The 27,747-nt window shown below is 44.0% G+C and overlaps 1 protein-coding gene and 1 pseudogene across 2 annotated transcripts in view; one reads left to right on the forward strand and one right to left on the reverse strand.

Moving 5' to 3' along the window:
• The window catches only part of FGF13 (fibroblast growth factor 13), a 527,173-nt gene that overhangs the window by 51,607 nt on the left and 447,819 nt on the right, over positions 1-27,747 (forward strand). The gene's annotated exons all lie outside the window — the stretch shown is intronic.
• On the reverse strand, positions 17,338-17,516 carry LOC115869060 (annotated as a pseudogene).

Consider the following 27,747-nt stretch of genomic DNA (forward strand, 5'->3'; position numbering starts at 1 on the left):
TCCGATCTAGCCAGACTTGCAAGGTGGAATTCAGATCATGACAGCGGTGGGTGGGGTGGGGTGGGGAGGAAGCATTTAGGAACTAGAGTAGAGGGAAGTTGTGTTTTTCATCTTTGCTACATCGTACCCTGACTGGCTCGTCTCCTCCCCGAGACTCCTCTGCAAGGGGATCTCCAGTGGCCTACAAATGGGCTTTGGGTCTCCACTCCGCACTCCCCCCATTGTCCACTATGGTAAGATTTTTTGTTCTGATGATGCCTTATACCTGATCCCGTCAACACCTCGTGATCGCACAGGCTGGTGTGCTTCTTCCATGTGGGCTTTGTTGTCTGTTAGTAGCCAGTCCTTGGTGTGAGAGACCTCTCAAGTTAACATGCAGCGATTGTGTGAGCACATAACCTCTCATTAGGATGCCTAGAAGAGCTCTTGTTCACAGCTGTTTGCCTCCAGGAACATTTCCTATAGGCATCCAGCCTTTTCTTGAGACAATGGAGACATTGCTTTAGATCCCACCCTGTTGCTAGTTTGAGCTTGATGCTCTTAGAAAGGTGAGTTATGGATGCCTTGGGATCAGCAGACAGCATCTGAATAGAAAAGCCTCATCATGACTCCAAGTAGGGTTATTTTCAGTGGCCTTGTCCACTCCTTTAGATGCTATTATTTTCTGTAGAACCAGAGTCCCTATTGCACGCACTTCTCAGAAGTCCTTCCACTAATAGGCATGTTCAATGTGAGGTCAACTGAAAGAGCCTTTTCTCAATGTGCTACCTGTATTAGTTTCCTCCAGGGCCCATACAAACCACTACAAAAACCGTGCATCAAAATAACAGAGGCCTAGTCTCTCATAGTTCTGTAGGAAAGAGATATGGAGATATGTTGGCTTTGAATCCTAAGCCACCACCTCCAAATGAAGCTATCTTTTCCACACCACCTCATCCACCGGAAACTCCAGCGAAGCAGCTCCCGTTAATAGTGAACTTGTCTAGATAATCATAGGTTTGCCATTTGCATCACCAACTAGTTTGCATTTGAAAATACAGAATAAGTGGTTGTCTGAAATATCTTTACCGCTGCTTCACTTTGTTGACACAAGTCATGGTGAATATAATTTATCTTCTCTTGGAGACTCTTGTGTCTTCTTTACAGAGTACAATAAAAATGAAGCAGAAAAAAAATCTTCCAGAATTGTGCTTCCTTTAGGCCCTCTTCAGGCCCGGAGGGTACTTCTTAGTCTACGAAACGCTCTTAGGCCAATGTTCTGGCGTGTTCCCGTCTCCTCCCCTGGCAGGTTAGGAGCTGCCACTTTCAGTTGTTGGGGACTTTCTGGTAATACGTGGCTCCACCCTTTCACATTTGATGGTTCTACTACATTGAGAATGGAGCCCTGGTGGTGTAGTGGTTAAATGTTGGGCAGTCATTCACAGGAGAGGCAGTTCAAAACCATCAGCTGCTCTGTGGGGCTTTCTAATCTCATAAATGGTTGCAGTCTCTGAGACCCACAGCGTATCGCTGTGGGTCAGCATTGAGTCAGGGGCAATCAGAGAGTACATTTGGATGGGATCAGTAGCTAAGTTGACCAAAACTTTGTGTAAAGTAGGAGAAAAGGAATTTGAGATGAGTGACTGGGGGAATTAACTGTGAGGAAAATTCTTAGAACTTTGGGTGTGCAAGGATGTGTTCCTACACATGAGTTTGAGTTGGAATTAATTTGGTAGAGAGAGAGGGAGGTGAGGTGGGGGAGACAGAGAGAGAGAGAGATGGAACTCTATTTTGTCTTGCTAATGTTATCCCTGAAGTTCTGGGTTGGTGAATGATCAGACCAGGTTTGTACTGGATAAGTAAGTAATTATGATAATATCTTCTCAGAAGACTTTTGGGAACTATACACATGCAATTGATCTTTGTCTATAAAGGCTGTCCCAAGATTCCTTTCGGTGAAGGCTTTGTGCTTGAGTTGGAGGTTACAGATTTCCAATTCATAGAAAAAATGACCTGTGGGGATCTGAATGGTTTCTTGCATGATGTGCACACACCTGCTTCAATAATCTTCTCAAGTAGCACCACCCAACAGTATTTTAAAAGAAGTGCTAATTAATATTTGGTTGGGGAAATGTAACTACTCGAGCGGGCATTTTGACCAACATCCTTAACTGATAGTTCTAAGAACATTTTCGACTTAAACACACTTTTCTTTTCCCCATACACTAGCCAGATCGAAGACTAGTAACCTTCATAATCCGCCCAGGTGCATCGACATTTGTCAGCATCCAATCTTTGTGTGCTTACTCAGTGTCCAGTTAACAAAGCAGTCCCCATTGAGCCCAGCAGGCGGTCCCCTTGTGGCCGCTTGTTTCTTGCTCAATATTTCAAAATCCTTAATCCAAATTATTGTTGTAGTCTGTACTATGTACGTAGTTCTAGAAATGGAAAGCCTTGGAAGCGGTGCAAATTAATGGTGTGTTAAATATCACAATTTAAAGGGAAAAAAGGCAGCGGCGGCGGGGGGAGGTGCGGGGTGGGGGCAGAAGAAAAGCAGCGAGAAAAGAGAGACAGAGAGAAAGGGTTTAGTAAATAAATTTCCAAATCACCAAGATTGACAGCAGAAAAGGTCAAGACTATGTTACTGTTGCAGGAGGCTGAATGCAACTTGCCTTTGAGCAGTGATGCTTTTTTCCAGTCATTTGCAGTTGTACTTAGAATTTGGTACTGGGGACAAAGGCACTCACAGTAGGACTTCAGACCTGTTAGCTCATTGCCTGGCGAGTCTCTGTGCTTGGAGTAAACATCTGGAGAGGGAGGAAAGCAGCCAGGACTCTGTTGGTCCTGCTCCCTTGCCGTCCAATACCACCAAGGCACCCAAGCCTCTGAGGGACAGTAGGGTCAGTTAAGCATTGACACGAGAAGCAGACATCTGACAGCTCAAGCCCAGGGTCCCCAATGTGGTCTTTGCTGAAGACGCCTGTCTTTTCCATGATAGACAGAAAGACTGCAATTACTTGGTACTGTTTTTCAATTGAGCCTTTTCCTATTTTATCATCACGGGCCATGGCTTCTTGTAACCAGTGGCCCTTGGTATGAGAAAGCCTAGCTCCCTTGCAGTATTCTGGATCAGAGATAAGCTGGGAAGGCGTGTTTAGGGTCATTTTCCCCCGAGTTAGTCATCCCCTATTCAGTGGAAAAACCTGGGCTTTAGGATTTATTGTGTAGGCTGCAGACACTGAATATATTCCCTCCCTGGGAATTTCGATCCCCCTCCCTGAGAAATTTTAGCATGAAATTATAGTCCCCTCAGTCTCAGGAGGCGATTTTTCCTGTATAGCATTTAAAGTTGTGCTTTGGATAGGAAGGTATGTGTTCTGTATGGCATTGACTGTGGGGTCAAGGAGCAGGGACCAGGTTGACGGGTGGGGTGGGATGGCAGAGCAGTGATGGACTGAGACCTAAACAGGTATTATCCACCATTACCTGTGATTTCCTCCCTGGTTCCTCACGCATGGTAAGGACATGTGTTAACACAGTGGTTCTCAAGCTTCCTAATGTTGCGACCCTATCGTATAGTTCCTCATGTTGTAGTGACCCCCAACCATAACAATTATTTTTGTTGTTACTTCATCACTGCATTTTTGCCACTATTATGAACTGGGTGATCACTGTGAAAAGGTCAACTGACCCCCAAAGGGGTCACGACCCACAGGTTGAGAACTGCTGTGTAAGCAGAAGGCCCTCATAGGCCCAGGACATCCCTCTGAGAAAAGAGCAGAACAAAGAGAATGTGAGAATGTTCCAGGAGCTGGTCACCTACCAGACACTGGGCACTTTCATACATGCTAAGTGTACTGGGTGAATAATGTGTCTTCAGTTTCCATGTCCACACTGAAACACAGAATATAGTTTGGAAATTGTGTCTGCATGGATGTAACTAGCATGTATGCAAAACATTGAGATCAGGTGGACTATGATGAGCCCCACCGTTAATAACTAGTATCCTTATGATGAGGCAGAGTCACAGAGGCACAGAAAGGAAACCCATTTGAAGACAGAGGTAAGAAATTGGAATGATGCTACCACAAGCCAAGGAATGCCAAGGGTTATTGACAACCAATAACAGAAGTTACAGGAGGCTAAAGAGCCTTTGTAGGAAGCGTGGCTCTCACAACTCTATGATTCCAAACTTTGAGCCTCCCGAACTGTGAGGGTGTGGCATTTCAGGTTTGGTGCTATAGGAAACTAATGTAAGCTGTCCATGAATTGACCTTGACTCATAGTGACCTTATCTACAATGGAGGGAAATGCTCTCTTATCCTGTGTCATTCCCATGATGGGTTGCACATGGAACCATAGGGATTCATAGGGTTTTCACTGATGGGTTTTCTGAAGTAGATCTCCAGGCCTTTCTTCCAAGTCAGTCTTTGTCTAGAGCAGGGGTTCTCAACCTTCCTAATGCTGCAATCCTTTCATACAGTTCCTCATGTTGGGTGACCCCCACCCCCCGCCGCCAACCATAACATTATTTTCATTGCTACGTCATCACTGTTATGAATTTCACTACTGTTATGAATTGAGTTATCCCTGTGAAAGGGTAGATCGACCCCCAAAGGGGTTACGACCCTCAGGTTGAGAACCGCTGGGCGAGAGGGTCTGCTGAAACCTACTCAGCATCATAGCAACATGAAACCCCCCTCAGCACACCGAGTTAACAGATGGGTGGTGGCTGTGCAGGGGCGCATTGCATCAGCCAGGGAAGTGAACCGCGGTCTTCCACAAAAGAGGCAGACGATTCTTCCATTGAACCATCAGGGTCATGTGAGGGAAGTAATGCCTGTGCTAAAAAGGATGTCCAATAGGCCCAGCTGGTGAATGTACTTAATCGCCTTCGGCAGATGGAGAGGCTGAGGCTTGCTGTAGACAAGGTGAACTAGAATTTATGTACATAGTATAAGTCAGGAGCCATCTCTAGTTGGCCTGTCTCACCCACTGCCTAGAGATCTAGTAGGCTGGCCACATGGGGGATTGTAGGCTTCCTGTGTTGTGCGGGGACCCTGGAAAGGAAGGAGATCAGCTTGTCCCCTGAGTTTTGTACCACTAGGCTGACTGTGCAGATGGCCTCATGGACCTTCAGGCTTCTTTGACCCCTCAATAGATGTCTTCTGATCAAAAGACGATGACCAGGAGATATAGTAACCTGACACTCCAGTCAAGATGGGCCCAATCATTCCCACCTGATTCCTTCCTGGCCGTCAAAACCAGACAGATAACCAACATTTATTCTGTTTTTCTCGTGTGTTCATTTAATTAATCCGCACATAACTTATGAGGAGTAAAACGTATTTTTCTCTAGTCCCACCTATTAGGAGAAACCAAGGTTCTGAGGGGTAGCACCACTTACCCAACGCCACAGAACTTGACACTGTTCCCCCAAACCGAAGAGCTCCTCTCCCAGGAATGTTCAGAATTAGAGCGATGTCTCATTTAACAGCAGATTTTGAGGAAACACGTATTTACATTTTCTTGGAGAGAGTACTTTGTTATTCTCTGGAAGTTTGCACCGTGCCTACTTTTTTTGTCTGCATTACTGTTTATGGTGTTTTTATGTGGTGGTATTTTTATCTTTCTCTCTGTGTTAGCTGTCATTTTTATCTGCAGAACATATAGCTGATTACAGGTGCTATTTTTGCTCGACAACCAAAACATTGACAATAAACATCTCAGCCATTGATTACAGCTTAGGGAAAAAAGTGTGGTGAAACACATTTATCGTGGCTCTGCTTGGGTATCTATCTGTCTTTATATTCAGGTGACAGATGTACTTGAACAGAACTGGCGTTTACAGCACTGACTCACGTGGCACAGAAGGAAGGTGTTGGTCCGGCCCCACCTCTGGTGGAGAGTGTACCTTGAGGCCTGACATCCCGCTCTGTCTTCAGGAGGCGTCTGCCTGAGCTCCCGGTCCTCATACACACCTACCCCATAGACTTGAATGGGATTTGAGCTGTATTCTCAGGCACTTGCTTTCAGTAGTTGGTTAACAAGTAGTATTTGCTAAGTGTCTACTGAGTGTCAGTACTAAATAGGATAGACATGGTCACTACCTCCATGGTCTATTAAGGGAAACAAAACCTTGGAAGAGCTCTTGTTGTGAGGTCACTAAGTCAGTTCTGGTGCATAGTGACCCTGCCCCGTTCCCATCAGCAGTGCGATGTTGGAGCCCGGTTCGTCCATTAGCTTTAGCTATTGTTCCAGGGGCTTTCACAAATGTGGGGCATAATGGAAGGAAACAATATTCGAATCCCCCCTCCCCGAACTTTTGAAATTCCCTTCTAGGTACAAATCTCAACTTCAGAGTCTCTAACATCCCTTTGCGGCTTTTCTTTCTTTCCTGTTTTTTTCTTTTAATGACCCTTGGTGTTCTTTCTTGGCACCTGTTATTGTGGTTTGGCTAAAAGTTTCCCAAGCAGATGAGCTTCCCATTCCAATGCGGAGTTCTTCTTTAGGCCCGTTGTGCTTTCTGGTGTGAGTGGCAGCCTCTTGAATGTGTTTCTCTGGTGGTGTTTTTTGCTTTCTCTCTCTCGGTTTTCTCATGTCCGTGGGCCCTCTCTCCTGGCCCTTCATGCTTTTCTTGGACTTTGTTTAGGAGCAAGTGCCACCCTTTGGAGTCCTGTGGTTGCTTGTTATGAGGTGCTCACTCCTCATGGGTGTTACTGCTCACTTTATAATTCTGTGTCTTGTTGGCCTGAAAGGTAATCTCAAGAGAGGGTGGCATTTCAGGTTTGAAGGGGGTTTAAGAGCCACCACCCTGGGATTCTATCACTCTCTGTTCCACCTATCATTCTGATCATTTTATGATGTTTAAATTGTGTTTTATATTTTTTGCCACTCAGTCCTGGACATTCCATTGTGACTCCAGTCAAAAGCAGGTGGTGGTGTTAGCTGGGCATCATCTATCTTTTGCTGTATTCCTGTATGATGTCCTTGATGTCATCCTATGATGTTGGTCATTAATGTTCCATGTTTCAAATCTATCTTTGAGATGATGTGTAAATTCTGGCGGGATACACTCAAGGTTGGACTTTGAATTTTGTGGTATCATTTTCATTTTCCTCAGCTTCAATTTGAACTTCCTGAGGAACAATCGATGGTTTGTGTGTTAGATTGGGTTGACTAAAGAAACTAATCCAGAGACATTCACATGTGTGTGAAGGGAGAGCTTTATATCAAAGAGTAATTGAATATTGAGGAAACATCCCAGCCAAGTCCAGATCAAGTCCATAAGTCCAAATATTAGCCTATATGTCCAATAATATGTCCATAAATTCTTCTTCAGACTCACGCACCCACTGGTAATGATGCCAAATGGAGGAAGATCAAGGCCAATAGGTGAAAAGTCTTGTGGATCCAGTGGTGGTGGACACATCTCAGGTCTCCGCATGGTTCCTCTAGCTCTCTGAGTGTGGCTCCTCAACACAGCTCCATGTGGCTTGTCAACAGGAGGATGAAAGCAGAGAGAGAGAGAGGAGATGGGGAGGGGAGGGGAGAGAAGAGACCTGCTGAGAGGCCCGCCTCTTCTGATGGCAGAATTGAGAGAGAGGAAGTTCTCAGAAGCCTCATGAGAAGGCCACTCCCACATGGAGGCATCATCAGGCTCTCACCTGATTGATAGCCTAGACTCCTCCCCTCTACTTATTTCTGAAGTTGACATGAAATTATGTAATTGCCATAGTTTGTTCCACAATTCTGCCTGACAATATTGATCTTTGCCAGGGTCTCTTTCCACAGATGTATTAGTTTTCATTCCTGTGTATTTCATCTGGTGAGTGAGGTCCATGTACGTAGTCACTATTTATGTTGCTGAAGAAAGGTATTTGCCTTGAAGAAGATGCTGGTCTTGCAGAATTCTATCACGCAATCTTCAGCTTCATTTCTATCACCGAGGTCATATTTTCCAACTAGTGGTCCTTCCTCTTTGTTTCTAACTCTCCCATTCCAATCACCAGCAATCACGAATGCATCATGGGTTCATGTATGGTCAATTTCAGACTGCAGAAATTGGTAGGACAAGAAGGTCAGTGTATCTTTGCACATCCAGTTCCCTCTTCATGGACTCCTCCCGTCAATGTTCCCTGCACATTCTCCTACATTGTACTTTCTTTTTCTTGCGATGCCTAGCACAGTACAGTGCCTATCATGTAGTTCTATTCAACTATTTGTTAAGTTGACGGAATCTATAATGGACCATCAGAGATGACAGATAGCTCTTACTCTCTAGTGAGGGGAGCTTCTCCTTTCAGGCACATACAAATCACTTGCAGATAAACAAGAACAAACAACATTCCTTTCAATCACCCTGGAATAATTTGAAAAGCCTGCACATTATTGGTACCTTGAATTGGATGTCCTTTGCTTGTTCTATTTTTCAAGATTAAGGACTTTAGCACTTGACTTAATAGGCTTTTTTTTTTAAAAAAGGTGTACGAAAATGCTGAATAACAACAGAAAAGACAATAGAATTTCTACCTATTCATACCACAAAAAGCAAAACAATACAGTATACTAACACTTCAGTGGGTTTGAGTGAGTGTTTCTGTACATAATCGAGGACACTTAATTCATGCCTATTTCATGGATGCCACTAGGTGTTTGAAATAGGTGGATGTAGACAGTAAGGAACTCAATAAATCCTGGTCTGACTTGCTTAGCCGTGTGGTGACAGGTTTATAGTAATTAATAGCACATATATTTGGGTCTATGGACAAGTGCAGAGCTAGGAATCAAAAGCACTGGGTGGGAGTCCACACTCGGTGCTTTACCAACCGTGTGATGCTGGCAAGTCACTTGACATTCTTGAACTGCTGCTTCCTCTCATCAGAAGTGGAGAGAATCACACCTCTCTGCAGGATCAGATGAGGTCATGTATGTGAAAGTGCTTGGTGAACTGGAACTTTCTTCCCAATGGAAAGGCTGCTTGTTATTGAAATACTTGCCAGAGCCTTCTGAGGCCCGAGGAGATAGGATCCTTGCCCAGTCGGCACTGTTATTTATCTCCCCTTCACAGTATTCTCTAACTCAGGAGCCTTGGGGGGCATACTGGTTACATGTTGGGCTGTTCACTGCAGGGTCAGCAGTTCAAAAACACCAGGTACTCCATGGGAGAAAGAGAAGATGACTCCTGTAAAGAGTTACTGTCTCAGAAATCCACAGGGGAAGTTCTACCTGTCCTATAGGACTGCCAAGAGTTGGAATTAACTTGCTACCGACTCTAGTCTCTATGATATGAGAGTTTTGGTAATTTTCTCTGGGCCCTGTGTTCTGGCATCTTTATGGAAGCGGCTGTTCATGTCAAAATGCCTGATGGGCTGATGGGTCACAGACATATTATTGAGCTCAGTACAGACATGCTGTGACCAAACGGTTTTATTCTGAGAACAAACAGAAAGAGCCCCTGGGTTGCAGGTAACAGGGCAGAAAGCCCAAATCCTACTGTCCTGCTTCTTCGCTGCCTTTTCTCCCTCTGCACTAGCTTCTCTGAAGCTTCCAGCTCTGTCCTTAAGAACTTGACTTTTGGAATTGGGCGTAAATGAATTTGAAACTCATATTTACCACTTACTAGGTGTTTGGGTTTGAGAAAGTTATTACTCATTCTAAGCCTCACTTTTCCCATCTGTACTATAGCTAATAAGAATGTATACTACGGATTATGCACATGATTAAGAATATGTCCATAGGACTCTTAGAGATTATGAATTTTTACATAATTTACATAATTTTTACTGTTGCCTTCTATGTTTCCTTACCAACTGCTCCCTTTCCTCCTACGCAGTTGGGAAGTATTTTCATAAGACTGTTAGATTTTTTTCTACATGTGGTTGTAAAAACTTTGCGTAGTGTGTTCACAAAACTACTTCCCCTGGGCAAGGGAAAAGTTGACAAATAAATATAGAAGACATGGATTGTTTTCATAAAAAATACAGTCATACATATAACATGGTTAGTAAATTGCTGGGTGCAGTCAGTAATGGTGAATATGGTGATGGTGATTGTTATTATTATTAATGCTGCTTCCAGTGGGTCCTGCGAAGAGAAGGAAGTTAACGTTCCTGCCTAAATAATGATTGAAGTCACACACCACAATATCTAATATGGACAAGAAGTGGCCTGGAGACTTGATGGAAGTTTGCATAGTCCCCTGACCCTTCCATCAACATAGGATAGTCCCTAGACAGTTTTGGGAAAGAGGTTTAAGGGAACTTTCACTTTTGAACCCTTACTCTGTGCTAAGGGATCCAACAGTGATTGGTTCTTGTTCATCCCCAGGCCCAAGTTAGTCATGTTATTTAGCTTATTTAGTCTATTGCTTCGTGTTGACAATTAGGATAAGACTACTTATGTTACAGGGTAATTATGGAAAATCATGGAATATTCAGAGTACCTATGTCAGTGCCAGTCATTCATTCATTTGTTTTCTATGCATTTACTAAATGTATACTCTGTGCCAGGCGCAGTAGTAGGTATTATGGGTTATACATTACAGAGTTAACAAAATAGCTTGACTACTGCCCTTTGAAAGACCTGCTTATGCCCTTCAATGATGTCTGGAAACTTGGGTTCAGAATTCCCCCCATTCCCTAAGTGATAGGTGGGGAACACTGCATCAATAATATTTGTGCAAATGCTTAGTTTTATGCTGAATACTGGATTTCCTACTGGAATCTGGAATTTTGGTACATGCTTGGCGGAGAGTGCTTACGTGACTCGTTCCCAATAACAACTCTGGGCACAGAGCCTCTAATGAGCTTCCCTGGTAGACAATATTTCACACATGTTGTCACAACTCGTTGCTGGGAGAATTAAGCATGCCCTGAATGAATCCATTAGAAGAGAACTCTGGAAGCTTGTTCCTACTTTCTTCTAAACCAGTGGTTCTCAGCATTCTGAATGCTGCGACCCTTTCATACAGTTCCTCATGTTGTGGTGACCACCCCCTCCCCAACCATAAAATTATTTTCATTGCTACTTCATCACTGTCATTTTGCTAGTGTTATGAATCGGGTAACCTCTGTGAAAGGGTCTTTTGACCCCCAAAGGGGTTGCGACCCACAGGTTGAGAACCACTGCTCTAGACTCTGCCACGTGGTCCATTTCCCGTTGCTTGTTTTTCTTTAAATCCTTTCAGCATAACAAATCTAGTTGTGAGTACACATATGAGTGGGCTTCAAAAGTTCTTGGGAAAGTGGAATGAAAAAATAATTGAAATTGTCCATGAACTTTTGGAAGCTCCCTGCTATATGCTAAAGACAGTAGGTTCCCCTAGTGCATCACTGAATCTGCAGGTGGACTTGGGTATTCTGAAGATTTAAGTAAGATTGGACAGCATAATTCCTCTCTGCAGGGTTGATTTAGGGTTAGGGGTTTTTGCCAGGTAGTGAAATGAATGGAAACGAAGGGAAAGAAGTTAAAGTTAAAGAAGGACTGAAGTCCTGCACCACAGTATCTCAGATGGAAGAAAAGTGGCCTGGGGACTTGATGGGAAATTTCGTAGTGCCCTCCCCTTTCCATTTTCTTTTAGCGAAAGGATTAAAATACCTGGTGAACAGGAAGTAGACTGTCTGAACGCAAGATTTCAGAGTTAGAATGTTCCAAGTGCATATGGGGTCAATATGGATAAACGATGGTGAGTGTTGTAGAAATTAGGATACCAAAGAATTGAGGCCAGAGCTTGGCTATGTCATCCATATGTACACAGAAATCATCTAAGACAGCGGTGCTCAACCTGTGGGTCGCGACCCTTTTGGGGGTCGAACAACCCTTACACAGGGGTTGCCCGATTCATAGCAGTAGCAAAATGACAGTGATGAAGTAGCAACAAAAATAATTTTATGGTTGGGGGTCACCACAACATGAGGAACTGTATGAAAGGGTCGCGGCATTAGGAAGGTTGAGAACCACTGCTCTAGGATGAAGGGAGGGCTTTAGGGTGGAGAGAAGACTAGGCGTTTGATTCCTTCAGTGTATGTGATCAAGTGCCTGAGGTGACAGTGAGGAGGAGACCGGAGGGCCCTAGAGCAGCCTGGTGGGGAACCTGAAAGAAGAGACCTGAACCTTTTAAGATGCGAGTTGCCCCGCCTGTTTTCTAACATCAATTTTTACCAGGGGCAGTTTCTGCTTTGGCATCAAGGAACGGATTCCATTTGGATCTGCACATTCCTTTTACTGTCTCTGGTTCCACCTTTGTTTGGCCCTAGCCTTGAGGTGATAACATTTTTACTGTGGTTCTATGAGAACCTTCTCAGCACAACTTCATTGAGCCTCCTGCTGGGAGAGACCTGTGGTTGTCTGGGGAACCTGCTTCCAGTGACCAGGCAGCCCTGCGGCTGGAGAGCTACTGCCTTTCCTATTTATCAGGAGGGTTTCCCGGAGTGTAGTCCATTCCAAACCAGTTCTTCAAATCTACAGTGTTAAAGACTCTATGATCAAATATTTCAGAACTAAGGAATTCGACTGCGTGGCTCCTGGCAAATGATAGGTAATACAGTAAACAGTGGACAGATCTGACCTCCTCTGTCCTCCCCATTGTCAGGACGTAGGGGCCAGCCATGCCTCCACACTCCATCCTTTCTTACCTATTCTGACACCAACCATTCCTTCCACACCACTCTGTGTCTGCACTGGGTTTGATGATATTTTGCAACGGGCACCCAGAATTCACAGACAATACTCAAGACCAGGGGATTTATTAGGGAAGTCAGTGGGTTACCACAAGTAAGGAGCCAATCATTGCTCTCCTCAGCCAGCAGCAAAATCTCTCTCTGGTCCTCTGTTCCAAAGTTCTATAGTCTCAGGTCAGATAACAAGAAGGTACTCCGCAGGCTTGAGGCCGCTCCTCTGAATCTCTCTGCCACTGTCTGGGATGCATCTCATTCTGTCTATGCCCGCCACTTCAGACAGACACCTTCAACGTGCCCTTCCAAGGTCCTCTTCTCTCTCTGCAGCTTCAAAGATGCCTCATCCTTACAGCCAGAGTGAGTGTTAACGAAAACTGACCAATCGCCTCTACCAGTGTTACACACACCCTATTGGCATAGTCCTACCCGATCACTGGGTGAGAGTGACAGACTTGGGTGGAAGAATCACATGAAGACCTTTCACTCTGCCACAGATGATACTATGAAGATTTTGAATTCGAGAAAACTCAATTGTGCTCCTGTGGGATCTGTATATTGACCAAGAGGCAAGTGTTCCAAAAGAGCAGGGATGCAGTGTGGTTCAGAATTAGTAAGGGCCACCTATCACAATTTGTATTCTGAACAAATAATGTGTGACGCTGGACTTTGTTGAGAGTGTGGGTGGCACTGGGATTGAAGGAATAACCACCTGCAATATACAGATGACGCAGTCTTGCTTGCAGAAAGGGAGCTACTTACTGATGAAAGCCAAAGGCTCCAGCTTTCAATATGGACTATGTAGGATGCGAAGAAAGTGAAATTTATAATAACTGGACTGATAGCATCATGATAAATGGGGAAAATGGAAATTGTGAACAACTGCATTCTATTAGTCAAGACATCAAAGTACTTCATTGGGCAAATTTTCTGCAAAAGAGTGCTTTAAAGCTTTTTGAAATTTTAACGCCTTCATTTTGATGACTAGGGTGTACCTGACCCAATTCCTGCTTTTTTCAGTTACCTCTCTTGCAGGTGACAGCTAGACAATGAAAGAAGAAGATGGGGGGGGAGAATTGACACGACTGAGTGGTGTTCGTGAAGAATGTTGACTAGACTGTGGAGTAGCACAAGACTAGTACCCAACCCCCAAACTCACTGCCATCCAGTCAATGCTGACCCATAGCAACCTTTCTGTGAATTTTCGAGATTGTAACTGTTTACGGGAGTATAAAACCCAGTCTTTCTCTTCTGGAGCTCCTGGTGATTTTGAATTGCCACCCATGAGGATCGCAGCCCAACACAAAAGCACTCTGCCACCTGGGCTCTAGAGAACATACAGTCAGAATTATTCTTAGGAGGGAGAGTAATAACATGTCTACTTGTGCTGACACAAAGGCAAATAGTGGCAATTACAAGTAGCCCTGTTGTAGAGTTTTGAACTATCCATTAGTACATAAAGACCCTATATAAATTTGCCGTAGGGACACATAGGTGCCACCTAGCATTTGTCAGATATATCTGATCACTGATTTCTTCCTCCCATTTTAATCCTTATCAGTAGCCCATGGATGCACATTGTTGACTTAGTTAAATGGTTGATTGGCAGGATGTATGTGGATTTTTCCCCCTGACCAATGATTGCAAATTGGTGTATTGAGATTCTTCTGAAATGTATAGACTAGTAGTATTTCTGCTCCCATAAAGATTTATAGCCTCAGAAACCCACAGGGGCAGTTCTGCTGTGACCTATAGGGTCATGGTGAGTCAAAATCGACTTGATAGCATGTCTTTGGAGACCACATCTCACTGTGTTTCTAAGTTTAAATACCCCAAATTACTCCATTTGGTTAGAATTAGCACATTAAAATATTTGTTTAGACTTCCTGTCATTCTTACATTAAGTGGCAACATTTAGAAATCAACTAACAGCATTTCATTTTCCTTTGGAAGAATTCCCATCACTAAGATTAGAATCTAAAAAAAAAACAACACATTTTTCAGAGGCCTCCTGCTCTTATTATAATTAAAAATGGCAGCATAAATTTCAAATTAATCACATTACTTCCTCTTAAGGCACTGACAAAATTTCTTTACAAATGAAACCCCATCATTCATAAAAATTAATGCTATGTCCGGTATTAGATACATACTTTGAAATATACCAAGATAAAGGTTCCGACAAGCATTTTATGAAAATCTAATGAAATGAGAAATTCATAACTAACAGTTTTATGTAACATCTTGGTTCTGCGAGAAATCCATTCCTAATGGCCCCGGCGTCTTAATAAACAAACCAAACATGAATATAAGCATATCATAGTCTGTGCAATGTTGCCAAAGTGCTACGTGGAGGAAGGTGCTGTATTCTAGGTGTTTATGTTGGTGAGAAAAAGAAAATGAAACATAAAAGATTAACCTTACACCTTGATGCTTTTGAATAGTATCAGTGTCAGTATGTAGAATGGGTGGGCAGAAGGGAGTAGTAAACCTAAAGCCGAAAACAATGAGCTGCAAAGGCTCATAATACCAATACCCGACTCTCTGAAATAGGGAGTGACTACTGACTTGGGGACATCATGAGTTGGGTTGAAATAAACTCATCGGCAAGTAATCACAGCAATAGTTTCCTAAATAAAAAAGAAATCCTCACAGTAGAAAATTATTCAGACATAAGGGGATAGGAAAGGCTAATACATTATGGCATGGGTAAACTTTGAAAACAATGTGGTACGTGAAATAAATCCGACCAATAAAATATCATTATTGTATGATCTCGCTTAAATAAAATGGCTAGAAATGTCATATGTCTCCACCAAACCCAACCCACCGCCATCAAGTCCATTCTAGTGCATAGCTCCTCTATATAAGGTTTCTGGGACTGTACCTCTTTACAGAAATAGATGGCCACAGCTTTCTCTTGTGGTGGGTTGGAACCACTGACCTTGGAGTTGCCAATCAAACGTAATGCACTTTGCCACCAGGGTTCCTTAGGCTTGTGTATAGAGACATTTCGTGGACGTTTCCAGGCACTGGGTAAAAGGGAAGTTTTATTAAAGGGATAGAGTTTTTCATAGGGATGATGTAAAACATTTGGAAATGGATTGTTGTGATGGTAGTACGATTTGTGATGGCAATTAATGTCACTGAATTATACATTTGGAGATATATTTTACTGCAATATTTTTTAAAAAGGAGAGAAAGCACAAATGTATTAAATGAGGAATGAGACAGGAGATCAGACAACAAATGTCAGAGAGAACTAGTCATTTGCCAAAGAATGATACCCTCAAATGTAGGCTGATAAATTAGATAAATCAAAGTAGAAATGAATGACTCACTGCAAAATTACAACATAATAAAAATTTATACAAGATTAAAGAGAATATATGACTAAATCCATCACAGAGTAGGAAATGAGAAAAATCAGTAAAGTCCTACCATGAAATCCACACAAGTCATGGATACCTGGACTGGATAGATTAATGAAAGGTCCCTCAAAAGTGAAACAAATTGTATTAATCAATTTTGACTGCCTATCCTGGGAAAGACACACATACCACATGCATGCAGTATTTAGAATTTCTAATATATGCACAAATTCGGTATGGTAGCAATCAGTAGGAGCAGTTTTCAGCTGATGCATTAGACTCACAAAAGTTTAAATGACTTGCTTGATTCCCACAGCAAATACCTGGTCGAGCTGGGAATTGAACCCAGATCTATCTGACTATGAAGCTGAGAATCATTCCTTATGCTAGTCTCTCTCTAGGAATAGATCTCTATCTCCCATAAATGATTTTTGAGGATTGAATTGCTGTTACTTTCCCCCATTTACATTTTTGGGGAAAGAGGATTTTAGTCTCAGCTTGAGAAAAAATATATATGTCCATGTTAGTTATGGAGATTAATTTTTCAATAATTATCAGCTGAAAATTTTTCACTTATAAGTGGATCTCTGACACAATTGGGCGTGCTTGACAGAGCCATAGGATAAGATGACAAAATGAAAAGTTCCATGATTATTCATCCTACCGATGTGAAAACATAGTTAAAATCGGAATTATCACTGTAGGTGGTGAAACAGAACAACAAGTGGAACATTATTTTTAAAGACAGGCAGCTGAGTGGTTAGGCACTTGGCTGCTGGCTAAAAGGTTGGGGTTTTGAGCCTAGCAGCTGCTCCATGGGGGCATCACGATGCCAGCCTTGGAGAGGTTAGGGGACAGTTCGACCATTTTCGACAGGGCCACTATGCAACAAAATCAACTGAATGGCAGTCGGTTCATTCTTTTGTAACTGGATAAAAAGTCAGGAATATATATGTACATACATATGTGTGTGTGCTCACATTCTATTATATGTAGAAGAAACGAGGTTCTCTTACAAAGCGGAAAACAATGAGAAAGGAGCCCTTGTCCTACCACTTTTAAAGAATGTTGCGAATGTGAAGCAGAGCTATTAGTAATGAATACTATCAGTAAAGAAAGCCAAACTTTTTTTTTCTGAAAAATAATTTATTTACACAAGGTACTCATAGATACCTAAATACAATTTGGTTTTTGAATCTAAATGAGACCATATTATACTATTAAATTCAGAGTGCATTATCTGAAAGTCATACAACAAAGTGAAACAGCACAGCAAATCCAACACACGTGCAGATGTTCTCTGAAATCAGACTTCATGGAGCATCAAAACCTACCAATCTTTTCTTCCTTTTCTTGTACATTGTTCTGTATCCACATTCTCTGCATCTGATTGGATCCCTGGATTTTATTTCATTTCCGTGTTACATTCTCCGCAGATATATATCATTGGCTGCTGTTTTGGGGGTTGCCCGTCGTCCTCCTGGGGGTCCATTGTTAAATGCTTATGAAGTCAAAGACAGTGCTCGCTCCACAATGCCAAACAGCAGCCCCTAACCTTTTTTAACGAGTAAACATCGATAGTGTCTGAAATGGCGACAGCTCCTAAACCCAAATCAGACTCATTGCCATCGAGTCAATGCTGACGCATAGTAATGCTCCCGTGGGTTTCTGACCTTCTGGTGGTTTCAAACTGCCGAACATGCAGATCACAGCCCAAAGCATAACCACTACACCACCTGGGCTCCAGTAGAAAGGGTGTACACCTAGCATATAAAGAACATCAAAACCAAATTTTAACCCACTGCCATTGGGCTCTGACCCATAGCCACTTATATACTAGGGTTAACCAGAGCTAGAAATCTTTATGGAACCAGACAGCCTCATCTTTCTCCTGTGGAGAGACTGGTGGGTTTGAACCGTTCTGTTAGCAGTCCAACAGTGGTTGAGGTTGCAAATGTCATAGGAGCTAAGGTACGTTAGCAGACCCAATTATGTTCCCAGTGACAAATATGGAAGCGTGTAAGTGGAAGGGAATCTGGAGGCAACGGAGGCCAATAAGGATTAAAGATTGAGGCATTCATTTCATTTGAGACATGAGATTTATTTAAATAAAATTATCCACTTCTGAGAAGGTTGTTATGAGTCAGAAATGACTTGATGGCAGGGAGTGAATGAGTGAATGAAGGAGTAAGCAATACTGTATAAATGAAGGGAGAGAGAGACTTGCTCTGCTTGAAAACGCTAAATACATGGGGCAGTAAATTATTCATTGGTTTTATATTCATTATTTCAGCAGGTTCCTTGTTGGGCTGCTAACTGCAAATTCCGCAGTTTGCAGCCACAAGAGAAAAATGAGACTTTCTGCTCCCGTAGAGATTTATAGCTTCAGAAACCCATAGGGACTGTTCTACTCGGTCCTATGTGAGTTGGAATTGATTCAATCACAGTGAGTTTTTCAAGTTTTTTCCATGTCAGTACCTACTCATAAAAGACTAGGTAAGATACTTAAGACCAGCAGTTCTCAACCTGTGGGTCGCAACTCCTTTGGGGGTTGAACGACCTTTTCACATGGGTCGCTTAATTCATAACAGTAGGAAAATGACAGTGATGAAGTAGCAACTAAAATAATTTTATGGTTGGGGGGGGGGTCACCCCAACGTGAGTAACTGTATTAAAGGGTTGCGGCATTAGGAAGGATGCGAACCACTGCTTTAGAAGCTATGAAAAACAGCTAGCAGAATTCAGCTGGAGAAATAAGCAAGCAAATAGGAAATACTTCTAGAACTTATCACTTCAAGTTATAATTTCTGTTGTTTAATCTCAAGAGACTTGTCTACTCTATATCCACCTATTTCCTAACACTACGCTGATGAACCAAATTTGCTCCATAAATATGAGTTGAAAGCCTTTGAAAAGGACTACGGGTTGACTAATGGCATTCTCCAAAGTCTTAGAGAGCTAATGAGATGAAAGAATGGGGCCTTGTCCCCACCTTTAGGCATTCAAGACAACAATGGCCAGTCAGATATGAGGAGAATATTCTTGCATCTAGTAATCTGCCCACTGATGTTTTCAAGCAAAGGTGGGCCGTGCCTCTTAGCCCTCGCATTGGGCTTTGTCCCAGCATGTGGAGCATTCAGCTGGTGCCACCATGAAAAGTTGGCGCTCACATTCCGTGCCATCTTTGTAGGCCCTCAGGGAATGTGAGAAGGTTGAACGTGGACAGCTCACTGCCTTAGTCTCCTGGCTTGGTCTGGCCCCTGTCAGAGAAGGCCCTTCCTTCACTTCTCAGATGCAATGAAGCCTTTATTCTCTATTGAGAACCATCTCTGATGCAAAATGATTCTCAAACACCCCGACACATCTCACTCCTCCTATCCTACACTAGTTTTGTGAGGGGTTTAAAGCAGACAAGGCACAACTACGTCTCCTTCATTTAACGCCTAGAAACATGAAATCCAAACCCCCAAACCAGTTCACAGCCATGAAGTCAATGACAACTCAATGACCCTAGAAGATTGGGTAGAACTACCCTGGTGGGCTTCCGAGTCTGTAACTCTTTACGGAAGTAGGGAGCACTTTCCTCCCACGGAGCGGCTGGTGGTTTGGAACTGTGAACCTGTGTAATCACAGCCCAACTCTTAGCCACTACGCCATCAGGCCTCCAAAATCCTGGAAGAAGATGGGAGTTGGTCCTCCTTCTCGCCTTTCCTCCCAGTACCAGGGGAGCCTAAAATAATAACGATAATCCTGACCATGCTGAGTCAGATTAAATCAGTTTAGGGTGAGAATCAAGAGCACATTATACACTTCCAGCTCATGGCAAGTTTGTTAGCATTGAACTCAGCTCCATAGGATTTTCGACGGCTGATCTTTCTGCTCTTGTCAAGCGGGCTGCAGTTGAGAAGCCAGCCCCCCACTACCAAGTGGCTCAGAAATGCCTTTGGTGGCAAGGTGGGGGTGGGGGTCAGGGGTAGGCCAAGCTTCCATCTCTTGAGAGACATTTTCTTTCCAGGTGGAAAAGCACTTTCCACTCTACTGCTCAGGGGGCATAATCATCTCCCAACTGTAGATAAGGAAGCGAAGACCTGAGCTCCTCGATGCTCCTATGTACATGCAGGGAAGCCAGTCGAGCTACCTGGGTCTTCTGACTCCAAGTCCAGTGCTTTTTTTGTTCCCTGTAGCACTGCACCTCAGCCCTGATACTCAACTTAGCATTCAAGGAGATGATGCCAAGGTCGAAAGTCAAGCCTGTGAGCATGCTGTCACACACACACCCAGTGTTCCAGGCAGTGCTGAAGGCATGGTGGGTATGGGGTAGCCGGTGGGGTGCACAGAGTACAGCCAGGTACAGTGAGCAGGGACAGGTGAGAAGTCAGAGGTCCCAATACCTTTGGCTCTTGCCTAGTCAGTAAGCATGTGGGTAATGTGGCCAGGCTGTGTTGGAGTGGAGAAATGGGAGAATCCGTTGAACTGTTCTAGACTTAGTGGGAGAGGTATCTCAGGGAACAGTATGGGCAGGGTAGATACTCTCACCTATGGTCTTCAGTCACACCTGCCTACTGGCTGCAGCAAGTAAGTGCTACAATGTTTGTCCATTAGTCAGTGGCATGGCTTTGGATGCTTTTAAAAATACAGGACGTCCAAGCAGCATTGATTTAACTCCACCCACTCTGGATGTTCCAGATCCAGAGATGACTGACCCCCTACCCCTGGCCCCAGAGAGGCCCATGTCTCGTGTTTGAGAGAGAGAATTCCAGTCCCTAGTGATTGGGGCTGCCCTCAGAGCACGACTGAGGCCTGAACTGCCGGTGGAAGGAATATGAAATTGCCCTGGAATCTTGGCAGGGCAGCATATCTAGGAGGTTGCTTAGGGGAGGGGGCTCTGGAACAGAATTTGAAATCAGGAGTAGTCATTCTCCAAGGAGAAGCAAATGGGGAGGACATTCTAGTGTAGGGGTCTGCCGATGATTTCAGCAGTCCGGTAATAAATAATGTAGGCTTCTTAGGCCATGGGATCCCTGTGCTGATTACTCAAAGACACCCTCCCTGTTGAAAGCAGCCCTAGGCAGTATGTAAATGTATGCATATGACTTAGCCCCATAAGTTATGGTTACACTCCTTCCCGTGATCAACCTGGATGCTAAACCCCTCACAAGTGCGGCCAAGGAAGCTCAGGCAAGAGGGTGTCTTGGCACTGGTAGCAGAGAGCAGAGGTGCATGTGTGTTTGGCTCACAGCCTGCATCACGAGAGCTGGAATGGGTCCCTGCACTCCAGACCAATTGTCACCTTCTGCACTTGTTCTTTCACCCGATGTGAAACTTCTTTCCAAGGCCTTGGCTCTACAGCTGCCATGTGCCTGCCAACCACGTATGTTCCTTCAAACTGCCTCTCCTAACACAGGCCCGCCTCCTAGCAGGTGCACAGCCCACCAAGCATTAGGTTACCCTGGAAGTCAGTGAAAGGATCTCTGGTGGCATATTGGGTTAAGCAGTAGGTTGTTAACTACAAGGTTGGTTGTTCAAGTCTATCAGCTGCTCTGTGGGAGAAAGGTGTGGCTGGCTGTTTCCTTACGAATTACTGATTTGGAAATCCTAAGAAGGTAGCTAGGTTCTGTCCAAAGGGTGGCTGTGAATTCGAATCGATTTGAAGAGTGAGTTGAGTTTGAACAGTCAGTTAAGGACTTGCTGTTGTTAGCTGCTCACAAGTGGACTGCAGGCATGCTGGAACAAAATGCTGCCCTGTCCCACGTCATATGATTGGTCACAGATTGGACCGTTATGGCCAAGGTATTTTTCTTAGCCTTTTTCTTTCAATAGATCACCAGGCCTTGTTTTTTTGTCTATCTTAGCGTGGAAGCTCCCCTGAAACTTCTTTGACAACATAGCAACACACACATCTCCTCTGGCACAGGGCTGCTCGACTGTGCCTGAGGGACATTGGCCGGAAGGACACTGAAGAGATTGAGTGATGTTCATCCTGGGATAGACAAGACTCAGAGGGACGTGATGATGAACTTTCCAGAAACGGTTCATTCCTAGATCCAATGTACTTTTAGCCAACACCCATGCTGCGTTCAGTACTCCGAGGTACTTTGTGCTGGGGACACTGTGGTTGGTTAATTAGACAAATACCAGCCCTCATGAGGACTGACCTTGAAAACATTTTCTTATTTCCTCCTGAAATAACCACAGTCACTTACAAATGGGATTTGGTCACCTGTTGGGCACTGTACATCTTCTCCATCATTGAAATCAGAATGGAGACTCCTTATCTAAGTTTTTCACCTTGACTTTTATGCACTAAATTTTTGGAACCAACATTTTAATAGAGAAGACAGATAGACAAAGTGTGCTGTGAGGGAAAGGAAAGAAAAGAGAAAGCACCATAAAGGGATAATGTCTAGGATTCTGGTTTAGATAGGAGAGATTTCTCTTGAGACAATCAGACTTAAGCTGACATCTGACTACAGAGAGCAAGCCATCGGAACAACTGGGAAGTACATCCCTTGGCAGGAGAGAGGTAGCTTGAGAAGTGGTGAAGGGCCAAAGCCTACAGAGCCTTGTAAGCCCAAAAGGAGCCCTGGTCCTGCTGTAGGGTATGTATTGAACTGCTGACCTCAAGATCTGTAGTTCAAACCCACTGGCTCCTTGGGAGAAAGATGAGGCTATCGGACTCTATAACTGTGGACAGCCTTAGAAACCCTATATAGGGTCGTTTGGAGTCAGACGACCTTGCCTTTTGTGGCAGTAAGCTATAGACAACTTTGGTGGCACAGTGGTTGAAGCACTCAGATGGGAATTGAAAAGGCAGTAAGTTTAGACCCGCCAAGTACTCCATGGAAGCAAGACATGATAATCTAATTGTGTAAAGCTTGACAACCTTGCAAAGCCGATGGTGCAGTTTTCCTCTGACTTCCCAGGTAGCTCTGAGTCCGGAAATCCACCCATGGAGTGGTTTGGGGTGGGTGCCTGGGAGCCTTGCTAAGGACTCCAGGAGTTCACACAAAACATGAAGTGCTAGGAAGCTGCCCAAAGGTTTTGTTTGATCAGGGAAGTGCTATGATTGGGATGTTTTGTTTGTTTGTTTTAAAGGATTGATATCTGTTCTTTTGCAAGTAACTTTGCAGGATGGGCTGGAGGCAGGTTACCGCACTTCCAGTGAAAGCAAAGGGTGGCTTTGACGAGGACGAAGGCGGTGAGACGTGGTGGTATTGCTCTGCAGGGCACAATTAGCAATGTCCAGAGACATTTTTGATGGTCACCACTTGGAGAGGGTAGTGTTGGCATCTAGTGAATTCAAGCCAAGAATGCTGAGAAACACCCCTACACACACACACACACACACACACACACACACACCAAAGAATGATCTAGCTCAGAATATCAGTCAGGTCAAGATGGAGGAGCCCTCTGCAGAGACTCGGCTGGCCTTGCTGATGGGTTAAGTGTGGATGTGAGTGGAAGAGAGGAGTCAAGGCTATGGCCTTGGGTTTTGAGGTGAAGGTACAGAGTAACAGGTGCTAAGGATTGGCAGGCCTGCATGGTGGTGGTTATGGGGGGGGGGGCGGAGTGTGGTTGGAATGGGAATCGTTTTAAAATGACTTGTGAGAAGCCTGTAAAATATCAAAAGATCTCCTGGTCATGTGGTGGTTAAGCATTGGGCTGTGATCCGCATGGTGGGTAGTTCAAAACCCCCCACAGCTTGCAGGGAGAAAGATTGGACTTTCTACTCTCATAAGCAGAGTCTCAGAAATGCATCGGGGATTGCTATGGGTCAGCATTGACTCGATGGCATTGAGTTAGTGATGTGGGGTAGGCATGGAGGCTGAATGTGTTTGCAGAGGACCCACATAAGCTGTAGAGTCGCTTCTTTCACAAATGGTGGGAAGATGTTGATCTCAAGAAATCTTTCCATCAAAGGTGAAGACAGGTTACTCATTCTGTGACAGGCTCTGTTGACACGGAAGAGAAGGTGGTGCCAGAAATCATGGTGGCGTCAGGAAGTGATTATGTGCCGATGCTCTCCGTGTCCCTTCCCACTAGCAAATGTTATGATGACACGGAGAGATGCATCCTTACTTGTCAGGAGAGTGCCACCTGAAATTATTAGTGACTAAGGTTATAACTGTACATTTGTGCTTTAAAAAATGAGCAACACACCTGTCATTCCCCCTGCCTCCTCTGCCTTCATTAGTCATTTGTGTTTCCACAGTGTGTCTGTTTGTCGGTTGAAGCCTGGTTTCAGTGTGGAGTCAGGGACTATGTCTACTCATCAAAGACCCAGCTGGGAGCACAAAGAGGGACCATTGGTTTACAGGAGTGATCGTACCAGGCACTGTGATGCCAGTCTGGTTAGATAGCGGTCTTATCCACTCAGCCTGTGACTAGGTGACCTTGGGCAAACAGCTTAACATCTTTTGAACTCAGTCTCATCATCTCGAACCACAAGGACGGTGGTGGAAGCTGATGGGAAGATTCAATAAGTAGACGAGAGGTAATATAATCAACATGGTTAGAAGCACATCTGAGCAAGCCAGATAGCCTCGACAGCAACCCTAGCTTGCCTACTTATGAGAGGGCTTCAAAAATCTGTGGACAAATGGAATAAAAAAATCATGGAATGCTTTTCTTGAACTCTTTGAAACCTTCATTGTATTCATTTGGGCCCTTTGGTGAGTGCCTGAACCTCTTTGTGTTTCTATAAAGTGAGGCTGATGTTAATGAGAAAATAGAGTGGTTTCTAGGAATAAATAAATAAAATAACCTGAGAGATTACAAACCCAAAGAAACCAAACTCACTGTCATTGAGTCAATTCTGACTCCCAGCAGCCCCATAGAACCGAGGAGAACTGCTTCTCTGGGTTTCTGAGACTGCCCATCTTTCAAAGAGTAGAAAATGGCGTCTTCTCCTACGGAGCATCTGGTGGTTGCCAACTGCCAACTCTGTGGTTAGCTGCCAATGTGTAACCCACAGCATCATCAGTGCTCCAACTGTAAAAGTTTCGGCCTCGAAAATCCTATGGAGGCCTTTCTTCTGTCACATGGGGTCCCATGTCACCCAGCATCATCAACAACGTATCCCCTTGGTTGTATTGGTTATAAACAATACGAATCAGCTATTTTTATTAGGAAGGATACTAGCTGCTCATTTGAAAGGTAGGTAAGGATGTGATGCTCTCAGAGAGAGGTTTGAATCTGGGAAAAGGCAGGGAGGCGAGATGATCCTCCAGGGAGTTGTGAGGGTAACGAGTAGGCCAGCAGCCTCCTACAGGAGGAGATATGGTTAATGAAGATAGGGAGTGGAGGGCATGGGATGCCAAGGTTAGAAATTTGGCTTTTGTTTTTGCTGCTCTTAAGGGCTGTAAATCTTTGAGCAAAGTCTGGTCGTGCTGTTTCATGTCACCGTGACACGTCTTAAAGCTGAAGTGGATCTCAGACCTTCCTTTCTGTCTGTCCCCTCTGGCCTGGATTCTCCCCATTGTCCCATATATGCACTTTTATCAAGTGAGTCCCTTGCTGCTTGTCACAATTCTCTGTACCATGAGGAGTAGAGTTAATTAAGAACTTTTTAACTCTCAAAATTTTGCTCTGAGAATGAGTGTTGGGGGCTGGGCTGTGTGTGAGAGGATGTTTAGCAAACTGCCGGCAGCGCTCTCCCTAGATGTGATAGCCACAGCCATTTCTTCCATTCTTAGACGCCAGCCAATCAGCTCAGACTCAGAGACGCTATGAACAACAGTGCCAGACACTGTCCTGTCCTGCGCCATCCTCCCCGTTGTCTCTATGCTTGAGCCCATTGTTGCAGCTACGGGGTCAATCTAGCTCCTTGGGGGGCCCTTCCTCTTTTTCGCTGTCCCTCCACTTTACGAAGAAGCCTGATGTTCTTTTCTCTTGGGACTGATCGTGCCTGACATCATGTCCAAAGTACTTGAGAGAACATGTCCACACTCACTTCGTAAGGACATTCTAGACTGGCTTTGCCTAAGACACGTTTGTTCATTTTCTGCCAGGCCGTGGTGTTCTCGACACTCTTTGTTAACACCATAATTCAAAGGCCTGAGGTAAATGAGTCTGCTGACTTGGATCAGGCAAACTTTAGTTCTGCTCAGTGACATCTTGGCTTTCGAACATAGTAAAGAGATCTTTTGCCCAGTGCACTGGGGCTTTTGATTTCTTGACTGCTGCTTGCGTGGGTATTGATTATGGATACAAACAATATGAAATCTCTGACATTGTCAGTCTTTTCTTTGTTTCATTGTCTCAAGCCATTAATAATTATCCATGGGGTATGTACATCATCCTTGGTGGAGAACCATTGGGCCACGTGGAATCTAGTAATCTTAAAACAACAACAACAACAACAACAACAACAACATAACAATCAAACAAAAACATTTAAATGAACTACTCCAGAGAAGTAACTGAACACAGTGTTGGGCACCTCTTCCATTCTCAAGTGGTAGCGCATACTATTGTTACACGTTTCTCTTCCCTCTAGCCCAGCTCACTGTCATCTAGTACTGGGGCCAATATTATGAATTTCCAAGTTGGTAGCATATCTCATCTTTGCAAATACAATGGCTTGCTTTGCTTTCTCATTAGCCATCTCCAGGGAAGTCTGGCTCTCCAGAATCAGGTGGTTGCCAAGGAGGCGAAGGGAGCATGGTCCCTCTGTTCCGGTGGCCTCCTGCAGTATGTTCTTCAGTCTGGCCTCTCTTATTCACAGTCTTCCTGGTGTTCTATTCTATTTCTTGGTTAACTAGACCCAGTGAAAAATGGAATCTTTCCCTTCCTTTTTCCCTGTCTTCATAAATGAGACGCAACAAGATCTACCCTCCTAATCACTTCCAGGGTTAACCTTAGGCAGCTTCCACAGGAGGACCATTAGAATCAGTAGGGCGTGATCAAGGGTAATGTAACCAAGAGGAATTACTGAAACCAAAATGATGACTGAGCATGATAGTGGGACAAGAGGAAAGTCAAAGGAAATAGAAGAAAGAGCTAGGAGCCAAAGGGCACTTATAGAGGTCTAAATAAAGGCATGTACATATGCAAATATATTTATATATGAGGATGGGGAAATAGATCTATGTGCCTATATTTATAGGTTTAGTATTAAGGTAACAGAAGGACATTGAGCCTCCACTCAAGTACTCTCACAAGGCAAAAATACTTTCTTCTATTAAATTGGCATTCTATGATGCTCACCTTCCTGACACAACCGCTGAAGACAAAGCGGGTGAATAAGCAAATGTGGTGAAGAAAGCTGATGGTGCCTGGCTATCAGAAGATATAGCATCTGGGGTCTTACAGGCTTGAAGGTAAACAAGTGGCCATCTAACTCAGAAGCAATGAAGCCCACATAGAAGAAGCACACCGGCCTGTGCAGTCATGAGGTTTCGAAGGCATCAGGTAACAGGCACCATCAGAACAAAAACTCATATAATAGTGAATGAGAGGGGGAGTGTGGAAAGGAGGCCCAAAGCCCATTTGTAGGCCACAGGACATCCCCTTACAGAAGAGTCTCAGGGAGGAGACAAGCCAGTCAGGGTGTGATGTAGCAATTCCACATTTTCTTGATCTAGAAGAAATATGACCAATGCAGGGGGGAATAAATTAAGGATTTGAATCCTCATGCCATCTTTTTATTTTGGAACTTACACATTTTTAAAAGACAATTAGTAGTGAACACTCATCATTTATTTCTTGTTAAGATTTTA

This window comes from Echinops telfairi, unplaced genomic scaffold (assembly GCF_000313985.2).
Source record: "Echinops telfairi isolate 266 unplaced genomic scaffold, ASM31398v2 ScPeMD7_20;HRSCAF=75, whole genome shotgun sequence".
NCBI classification, from domain to species: Eukaryota; Metazoa; Chordata; class Mammalia; order Afrosoricida; family Tenrecidae; genus Echinops; species Echinops telfairi.